We start from the raw sequence: 10,679 nt of genomic DNA, 5'->3' as shown, positions 1-10,679 counted from the left end.
TTTTGTAAATTTTATCGGGTTTCGAGGTGCGGGCCCAATTAGACTTTTGGGATGATTTTTGGACTTTGATTAAACATTCGACCTTTATCGATTGGGTTTGTTTCCTTTGGCATTGTTTAATGTATTTGAGTTGCTTTTGGATAGTTTCGAGTCATTTGGAGGTTGGTACGCGCGGGATGGCATTTTTGGAACATCGGTTGGCTTGCTCGGCATTGAATTTGGCTCGTTCAAGGTAAGTAACACTTCTAAACCTGGTGCTGAGAGTATGAAACCCCCAATTACGTATTATGTGTTTGGTGTTGAGGTGTGTGGGCATGCACTGTGTGAATTATGACTCAATTATTCCTGTGGTACAGTGTAGTTACCTGATCTTATCTGTAACCATAAAATCTCTATGTATTAGAGCCATTGAGCTGTGATCCATGTTAGAAACCATGTCTAGGCTATGTGCTTATTCTATTGGGACCCACTGAAGCCATATTGCTGTTGAATTATCTGTTAGGAGTAAGCCCGAGAGACTGGAGAGTTTAATGACCGAGTGAGGCCGAGGGCCTGAGTGTGAGTGATATTACGGGATCGGGCTGCACGCCGCAACATGTTATATTGATTTATGGCTGGATCTGGATTATTATGGTGCTTGGGGCTGAAAGAGCCCCTTCGGAGTCTGTACACACTCCTAGTGAGCACGGGTGATTTATATTGAAGGATGGATGTTCCATGATCATGGATCTTGTCCGAAGCATTTATATTTGGGAATGGATCTTCCCCAGGCTGCGTTGGCCTTATACAGTACTGAGTGACTAACTGTCAGTTGCTATGTATATATTCAGGAGAGATCTTCCCTGGGCTGGATTGACCATATACAGTACTGAGTACCTGAGCATTTAGAGTGGTTGAGTATGATGAGTGAAAAGTGTGAGACAGTGAGATTGAGTACTCTGAGAGAGTGAGTACATGAGTTTATCTCCGAGACACATTGCATTTGACATGCACACTTGGCATACATGCATAGAGATGCATTTTTCATGTTGTACGGTATCACGACATTCATGACTTCTCACACATATTGACATACAGGCATAAAGATGTATTTTTCTCATGCCATTTAATAAATGAATTATTTACATGTGGAAAGCTTTGGGAAAAATTACAGTTTTCAAACTTAGTCACATTTTTGGCGATTTCGATAAAAGATTTGGGTTTTTACTGATATATTTGAAAAGCAGACCTATTTTCTGAAACTATGAGCGAGCTGAGCAATTCTATCTCTGAGCTACTTCTTTTATTACTTTCACTATGTTGTTATGAACTGTTGTTGGCTATTGGTGTTGGACTCCGACCTATGTTCCAGCTCGTCACTAACTTTCAACCTAAGGTTAAGTTTGTTACTTATTGAGTACATGAGGTCGGTTGTACTTATACTACATTTCTGCACCTTGCTTGCAGATGTTGGATGCTGATGTTGCTGTGATCGATGGGAGATGGAATTGAAGACGTACCTGTATTCCGGTTGTAGCTACCTCTTGTTCATCGTAGCCTTAGATTCACAAAAATCTGTTTATGTACATTTCGAACAAATGATGTATTTATTTCATACCAGCTTTGTAAATTCTAATTTTAGAAGCTCATGATTTATACTATCAGTCCTTGGGGAAATGTATAAGATTCAGATATTTTCTTTTACTTATTTGTCGTATTAAATTTCATTGGAATTGGATAGTTGTTAATTGGCTTGCCTAGCGGGTAGGGTTAGGTACCATCATGACTAGTTGGATTTGGGTAGTGACAAAAACAACTAAACAGGGAATTAGATAAAAGTAGATTTTGCCAAGAACAATATATATATATATATATATATATATATATATATATATATATATATATATATATATATATATCTTTGAGTTTAGACTTTTCTTTTTTTTTTCTTCTCCGCGCAGGAATATTTTAGAGTAAAGGTTAGTTTTTTAAATCTCTTGATTGCCTATAATAATGTCTAAGAATAATGAAAAGAACAATCTTTTGACAAGAAGAAACATAAGTTTAATAAAGAAACGAATAATATGAAATTTAATGTATATACACTTGCAAGACAAATGATTAATCATTTGAAAACTACGTCCGCATTGGCCTCAAGCCAGCTAGCTAACACTTTTTCAAACAAGTAAAGAAACAACTGAATTTAATGTGTAATACATACCAATCAACTAATTAAAGACTAGATAGTATATACTATTTTCCTACCTAATTTTGATTGTTAGATGTAACACCTTCACGTTGGAGAGGTTCAATCCTTATTACGATATCTAGAGCTACTTGAGTGTTTGGAGTTGCAGTTGTAGTAACAGAACTGCCTAAGTTTACAATTTTTTGGCAACTTTCAATGAGGCAGTTCCTACAAGTAGGGCAAGAAGAGTGGGAATTCAGCCATTTATCAATACACTTGACATGGAAGCCATTATTGCACTTAGGCAGAACCTTAACTTTCTCTCCAACTCCAAATTCTGATAAGCAAATGACACACACAGAGTCAAGCCCTGGATGTTTCAATTCAGTGGTATATGTTATAATTGGAAATGTCTTGAGGGCTTTTTTCTTGATTCCTGTATTGCTGCTGAAGGATTTCTCTTAATTGAGGATGAGTCTGCCAATATTAGGCTAGAGAACCTAAATGCACACTTTATGATGGAGTTGAAGACAAGTGAACAAATCAAGGCAAATACAAGTACGGCCAAGACCATAATAACATTTGCATCAAATGTGTTGACGTTGTTACTAAGTGACACTAGATCAGTTGTGTCATGGCTGATTTTGGCTGCCGGAGGCGGCGCCACGGTGGCCTCCAGGAGCAGTCTTCTTGAGTAGTGGAAGTTTTCCATGAATTCTTTAATGAATAGAGTGGAAGTAGTTGCCATGGATTTTTGGTTGAGATTGTGTGTGTTTTCTTTGTTTGTTGGAGAGTTGAATGAATTGAAGTCCCTTTGGAGGCAGTTGCTTTATATAGGACAACTTCATAGGATGAACAGGTGTAAAGTGTGGATCAACTTTTTGAGTCTTGATAATGGAAGGAATTGTTCAGAGTTGCAAGCCATGTTCTGATTGATTAGCTTTACTCTAATTATATAAGAACTACAGTTATTAATTGTAAGAGTTTTTGTAAACAAGTGGAGCCCCTGTAACATTTTAAAAAGTATGAACTTTTCTTAATTTATAGAAAAGAGACATTGTTTTGATATGGATAAAAAGTAAGGTGCCATTCCGATGAGTACGATAAAATAACATTGGAATGTGATTCCAACGTAGTTATTATTAATATGTTGAATAACAAATTCAACCCACCTTGGCATATTGATAGCATAATCAGGGACAGCTTGTCATTCTTCAACACTCTTCAACATAATGTTGTCGACTCTAGAGATATAGTAATATGGAGAAGACAAAATTGTTTCAAGCACCGACAGAACCGGAAGCGCCCCTTCTTTCAAAGAGAGGAGGACGGGTTATTCACATTTCATTTGATGGTCAGAGGCGAATTGAAAGTTAAGCAGTGGGAATTCTAAAGATTCCCCGGGGGAAAAATAGAGATGTCTCCTACGTTACCCATAATATGTGGAAGTATCGACGTAATTTCATAGAGTCATTCGGTCTGAATGCTACATGAAGAAACACTTTAAGTGTATTGCTAAAAATAAATATTACACGTGAATTTATATGAGTGGCTGATATGACAAGACACATGGATCATTAAGAAAGCGACATCTGGAGAGATGCACTAAAAGAGGCACGAGTCGTAATAGATACGAGCAAATCACCCACGAGAGGAAAAGATATGGTCGCTCAAGTTTAAATGGTTACATGAAGTACCGGCGGAATGAATCAAGACAGTAAAAAGGAAAGGTACATGAATCAACAATTAATGAGCGTGAATGATCTCAAACGTTACAGAATCTTCAAGAAAAGTTACGATTACCAATTATAACGTCTTATTAATATCATTAATGCTCATAATGATTCGGTCATAAAAGGGGAAAGACGTTGTATTTATAGATTCCTATATAAGGGAAAGAGATAGACGTTCTGATTATTATTGGAATACGATTATTTTCTTTATTTTCTATTGATTACTTTGCTATTTCATATTCTAATTTCCTTTCTTAATCACTATGAGAATATTGAATTTCTTGATTATCAGTAGCCCAAGTACTTCTAATAGGTTTTGACCGAAATACCCATTTTTGGTTAAATAAATTGGTTATGTTATCGGGAATCTAATAATCTTTTCGCTTTCTAAATTCATTTTTTCTGTCAAAAATCATGTCGACCGCTAACGACAACAACCAACAAAACCAGCCGAACCAACAGAATCAACAAGAGAATGACACTCCAATCCCTTCATCCCAAAATTCTCCTCGACACTCCCGAGAAAATTCACCTGACAGATCAATATCACATGTGAATAACCAACAAGGGGAAGATCAAATTGTAGATGATGCATTGAAGCAACTAATTGCAGAACACGTGAACAATGCTCTTCAAGCTTTCGTTAGCAGATTACCAACTGTACCACCAACTCCGCCTCCGAACAACACAACAATCATAGAGAATCCATGCTCCGGACTCGCCAATTCGGGCAGTAGAGGAACTCGTAGCGAATTTCGTGATGGAGGGTCAAGTATCCCAATTAATTCTGATTTACAAAGTTTAGTACTAACTTTGCAGAAACAACTCAAGGGGCAGAACGATCGCATTGAGCAGATACCTGGTATTCCACCCGTAATCAAAGGAATAGATATTGATAAATATTCTCAACAACCCTGGAAGCCAAGTGCCGCTCCCTTGCCAATTCCAAAAAAGTTTAAGATGCCCAATATCCCGAAGTATGATGGGACAACTGACCCACGTGATCATGTAACTGCATTTACAACTGGCGTGAAATGCAACGATCCGACCAAGCAAGAGATTGAATCAGTTCTGGTCAAAACATTTGGTGAAACACTCACGAAAGGAGCACTAACATGGTATTCTCTTTTACCTGATGTCGCGCCCCCTTTTTTCCTCCGCGGAGAAAGTACGGATTTCAACATTCATGGGGGGTAATAACTCATTTTCTTTGGAAATTGGGTATTTGAAGAGTCGCCACTGATCAAAGCCTACCCTGCACTACTATTGAGTAGGAGAGAGGGTCGAAGATCTTTTACCCGATTTAGAGTCAAGATCGATTTCCACAGAGAGCTAGAATTTGGAGTCGGGTATCTATCTAGTTTAGAGTTGCGTATGTGTTCCAAATTACACTTCTATACATTTTTGGGGTTTTTGTTTTACTTCTACTTTTATCAAACTACAATGGTAAATGAATCTAGATTAAACTAAGAGTTAAACTAAAACGGGTTGTTCAAATGATTTAAAAGGCACTAGGGTAGTGACTTTTGACTAGGTGGTCAATTGACAGATACTTGAGTCTAAGGCATGATTGACATATTTGGGAAGTATGATATAACCGTTGCACGATTTTACCCACTTTACACCTCTCGGTGGTTCAAGTGATTTTGCCCGAATTGACTTTCTCAAGACCAATTGGGCATGCAAATTTGCGCAAGCAATCAAGGTTCAAGTTGGGTATTAGTCTCTCGAGGTTTAACCCTTTAATTGGAGCTATCAATCTCTTGAGTACGCCCCAATTCCTTGTTGAACCAATTTCAGAGACTCAAGCTCTCTTTCTCAAGAAGAGCTCAGGTCAACTAAACACAAACTAGTGTTTGCAACCACTAATTCAACAATTAAACATGAAATTAGCCCAAATATCAAACATCCATAGTCAATCTAGCCCTAAAACACAAGACCCATCAGTTACCCACACTAGGGTTGAGCCACAACCTTAGCTTATGGGTTTAGCTACTCATAATTGAAGAAGAAAAGCAAGAAATAGATGAAGAACAACTCATATTAATTAATTACTAAGATAAACAATAAGATTCAATGTTGAAATGTAGATAAAATTTCCCAAAATAGCTAAAGACTTTGAACCCCAAACGTAGCTACAACTGAAAACTATTTGATACCCTAAAAATGGGAAAAGAAGCTATTTATACTTAGCTAAAAAATCTGGACAAAAATACCCCTGCAGGGCTAGTGCGGACCGCACAAAATATTGTGCGGCCGCACAAAGGCTCTGCACTTGAAAACCCATCTCTTTGACTCAGGCACTGCGGACCGCAGAGAATGGACTACGGCCGCGGAGGCTTCTAGTGCGCTCCGCATGAAATGGAGCGCGACCGCATTAGATTAAAACTAGGAAGTTGGCACTCTCTAATCCTTCTTACTGCGAACCTCACTAAATTGAGTGCGGACGCATTGATCCTAGTGCGGACCGCACAAAACATAGTACAATTGCATTGATCCTAGTGCGTACCGCATGGTGTGCGGCCGCATTGAGTCTGTTTTGCCTAAGCTTTGTCTTGTCTTGGTACTTGTGCAAGTTTCACTCATTTTGAGCTGATCTTTGATATCTTGTCACCTTGTTGATCAAACCTGCAATCAAACACAACTTGTGAGCCTTTTGGGACTATTTTGTACGAATTTCTAATCAAAACATAAGCAAGAAGGAGTATAAAATGCATCAAAATCCCTAGTTATCAACTCCCCCAAACTTAAGATTTTGCTTGTCCTCAAGCAAACAAAATAAGACCCACCCCTTAAGAGAACATCCAAGAAAATTTCAGCTGTCCTAAAGTAACCTCATCTAGCATCAATTGGAACTAATAATTGCCCTCAATACAAATGAATCATTAACAACTTTTACTCTTTGAAACTCCATGGATTAAGTGCGACACAAGAGCATCAAGAATTGACTCAACACATCAAAGAACTCTTTATATTACTTTGGTCATTGTGGAACCCAAACTCACACATCCTCAACTCTCCCTCAACAAACCTCACCTTTAGAATAGTAGCACTCAGAATGAGGTTATTGGAAATCCGCTCATCTCTCTCAAGAAAAAGTCACAAGTCCGGCTCTAAGTACCATATGCTTGCCCCTTATGTGAGTCACCACTAATGTAAGCTTCATTCAACTCAAGATCATATAGGGCTTTTGTGGAGACATTGTGAAGGCTTTTGGTTCAAGGTAGGAGATGTTTGGTCTAAGTATGTTCCATCTTCTCTTAAGCACTTCTTTTGTTTCCTTTGGCACACATTCACTTGACTCTTTGAGTCATTTCACTTCTTTCTAAGGGGTTATAGAGACACACTGTCACTCTTTCTTATATATTCAAACATTTTCTCCCTTTTTTCAACTTTCCACACCTTTCATTCATTGCTTTTCTTGAGTCCCTTTTTATTCTTTTTCACATTGAACATTCTTTTTATCTTTTTGCTTTTCTTTCTTTTTCATTGTCTTTCTTATTCTTCATTTTTGCGCCTTTTTACCACTTTGTTGCAATCCTCGTCCCCTTCCCCAAACTTATGCTTTTGCCATGTGCTAAAGGAAAGATCGGGTGCCAAGAGAGGGTATCTTTTAGAATGGGTATAGGCTTGTATTATGGGTCTTGAAGGGAAAAGGTCTAAGGCTCAAAAGGGTTGACTAGGGATATTATCATTGGTAGGTTATGGAAGTGTTCAAGCTATCATTTGGACCAAGAAGAGCCCATAATCATGTCTCAAGTGAAAATTCACTTAGGATTTCGCCTCAACAAACATTCAGGGCAAGTTCTAGACCAATGGCTCGGGACTTGGACTTGCAATGCAATTAGTCACCACACAAGCTATGGGGTCGCTAAAGACATAGAGTCGGGGGCCCACAACAACCTTAGATAAGATTTGAGCACACACTGGTCCCGAAAAACCACTTGATGATTATCGGTCAACACAAGAGTCTCAAGGTCACGACTTTTACCATCCTAAACACAACAATTTATTTTTGACCATAAGATCAAAGACAAATGTGCTAGGCCTAAGTGAAGCTTTGATTGAGGCACCCTTAACTACTAACTACTAAAAACAAAAAAGAAAAACGGACTCAAACCCTTAAGAAGGTTGTCACGCCATCCATCATTGGGAAGAGCCACCCGGTTCTCAAAAGACTCCACTTTTGGAAAGAACCGTGGCATTAAGAAAACCAAAGGCTTATTGAAAACTTTCAAAACAAGAAGCTATGAATCATAAATAAGAAGCTAAGAACAAAAAGTTGCAGAAAGTAAAATGAATATATACAAGAGGGGATTTGTCGAATATACAATAGATGGGATGAATATGTACAATGTAGCATAACTTTATATACAGGCCCAAAGTAAAATAAAAGTGCGATAAATGTAACGAAATGTTAAAATTATATACAAACCAAAGATGAAAAGATAAAGAAAGCATAAAAAGTATCAAATATATATACAATCATCCGAATGAATCCATAAAAGTAGGGCCTACTCCCTCAAATGAAAGCTGGCATTGTCCCTAATGCCAACTAAACTAAATAAAGTACCAAAAAGAGAAAGGGAAAAAGAATATAGGGACTCCCTATGGCCTGTCTGTCTGCATGGGCTCCTGAGTGGTCCGTGGGTCCTCACTGTGCTCGGGAACCTCAGACTGGTTCCCTGTGGCCTGCTGCTGTGCTGCTGGGACTTGGGCCTGGACAGGCTCCTGAGATGCATCCTGTGGCTGACTGGAGGAGGCCTCCGGTGGGTCTTCCAACTAGATGACTGCATCATCCACTCTGGGGATCATCCTCTTCCTCTTGGGAGGCCTCTAGGACTGCTCGGGCTGGGGATGAGCTGATGGTACTGGGTCCTGTAGCAATAAGTCCAAAGGCAGATGTTCTGCCTTCATTCTGTCAACATCAACCCTCAGCGCCTTTACGGACTCCTTGGAAGCCCGCGTCTTTCTCAACTTCTTGTGCTCCTTAGCAAGCTCCTTGAGAGCCTGGCTGTGTGAAATAACTACATCTGTGAGCACCTTCTGAGTGTCGAGGATTTTCTTTTGGTTGGCTAAAATCTCCTTGAGAGCATCCTCTATGGATTGGGGGACCTGTGGAGGTGGAGGTGCCAACTGAGCCTCTACTGTGATAGTGAGGGTAGACAACTTGGATGACGCAGTCTGCATCTAGTTGTTGATACTGAAAAGAGCCTAGCTTAGTCGGTGGGCAGTTACTGGATAGGCACGAGAAGAATGGATCTCCGGGTCTGCTGATGTGGATGGGCCAGGAGGGATAGCAGTGGAGGTGGAGGAAGGCTGAGCAGGAGCCACTACCACAACTAGCTCTTCAGACTAGCCAGTTGAAACAGTAGTTGTTCCCTTGAATTTCTTGCTCTTGGGGTTATCATCCCCTTGCATGTTGTACCAAGAAAATGGGGCCTTCGCTTTAACCTTAATATCGAATGGCCTCTTTTCAACTTTGAGGTCCCGGAAGTACATAGACAAAAAGCCGGGGAAAGGTAAGTTTCTGTCATTCTCAGCACCCACGATTGTAATTATCCTCGACATCACATTTTCCACATTGATTGGGTACCCCGCCATAATCGAAGCCACCAAAACTACCCGGTGAAGAGGGAGGGAGTTGTTATGAGTCATGAGGTCCAACCTGCTACATACAAATGTTTCCCACCCCCTTGCCTCGAAGTTCAAACTACGTCTTAGAATCTTGACGCCCGGATCAACCAGTCGGGGTGGTACCTGGGATTGCCAGATACTGTGCCAGCCAGGGACGGACTTCCTCGCCCAGTTCCATCTTTGCCATGTATAGGGTCTCATCCTCTTCATAAAATCCAAGGTAGTCATTTATTATTTTCCTATCAAGCAGCACCTTCTGATTTCGCACGTTGGTCACTTTTGTGCCCTTTTTGATGTGGGCAACATCGGTGTAGAATTCCTTGACCAAGTTCTCATTGGCATCTACATATTCACCCAAAAAGTACTCCCAGTTAATTCTTTCCCTAAACTGCCTCCTCACATTGGGGTTGTGAGGCATTAGATCTCTATCAACAAAACTCCGCTCTGAGATCAACTTCCTAACCGGTCACCATTCCCGGAATTTATAATACGCTACCTTGCTCACAAACCGGTCTTGCCACGCCTCCGGTTTCCTAGTTCTAGCAACACTCCCCACTTGAGGTTCACCCTCTTCTCCAACTACTTCTTCTTCTCCTACTTCCTCCTCATCACCTAATGCACCCTCTCCGGATAATGAAGCTGTGGGAGAGGTGGAGTATTCATCCCCACCGCCTTCAGCTGAGCCCTCAAATGACCTAGAAGACACATTTACTAACGCTTGGGCAGTTGGGGAAGTGGAAGGAGTGTCTCTTAGTCTGTGCCTCTCCGGCCAGTCAGGGATATATTCTGGGATTGAGTCTGAAGATATCTCCCGGAAGGGCTCGTACTCACTCCCAGACATGTCAATGGCCCTATCAGCCGCTTTAATCATCTTCCTCATGTTTTTGATGTTTTTCTTGGCTTGAACAGTCAATCTTACCGTTTTCTGTTTCCCTCCCCGGGAGGATTCTCTTATGCCTGGTTGTTTAGAACCTTTACCTCGTTGTTTCACTATTGTCTACAAATACAATCCAATAGGCTTGTTAGTATCAATAGAAGCAGTTAAGAAATAGAATTGCAGAACAGGAAGGAAAAGTTGCAGACAGTTTTCAGAAGTCACACAGTACGGATCATACAAAAATGGTGTGCAGCCGCACAGGGGT

The 10,679-nt window shown here is 40.2% G+C and overlaps 1 pseudogene; it reads right to left on the bottom strand.

Annotated features, from left to right (window-relative positions):
• Window positions 1–2,064: 2,064 nt before the first annotated feature.
• On the bottom strand, window positions 2,065–3,184 carry LOC142166250 (RING-H2 finger protein ATL78-like; annotated as a pseudogene).
• Window positions 3,185–10,679: the final 7,495 nt, after the last annotated feature.

Source organism: Nicotiana tabacum, chromosome 11 (assembly GCF_000715075.1).
Source record: "Nicotiana tabacum cultivar K326 chromosome 11, ASM71507v2, whole genome shotgun sequence".
Taxonomy (NCBI): domain Eukaryota; kingdom Viridiplantae; phylum Streptophyta; class Magnoliopsida; order Solanales; family Solanaceae; genus Nicotiana; species Nicotiana tabacum.
This window is presented reverse-complemented; position numbering and strand designations above follow the sequence as displayed.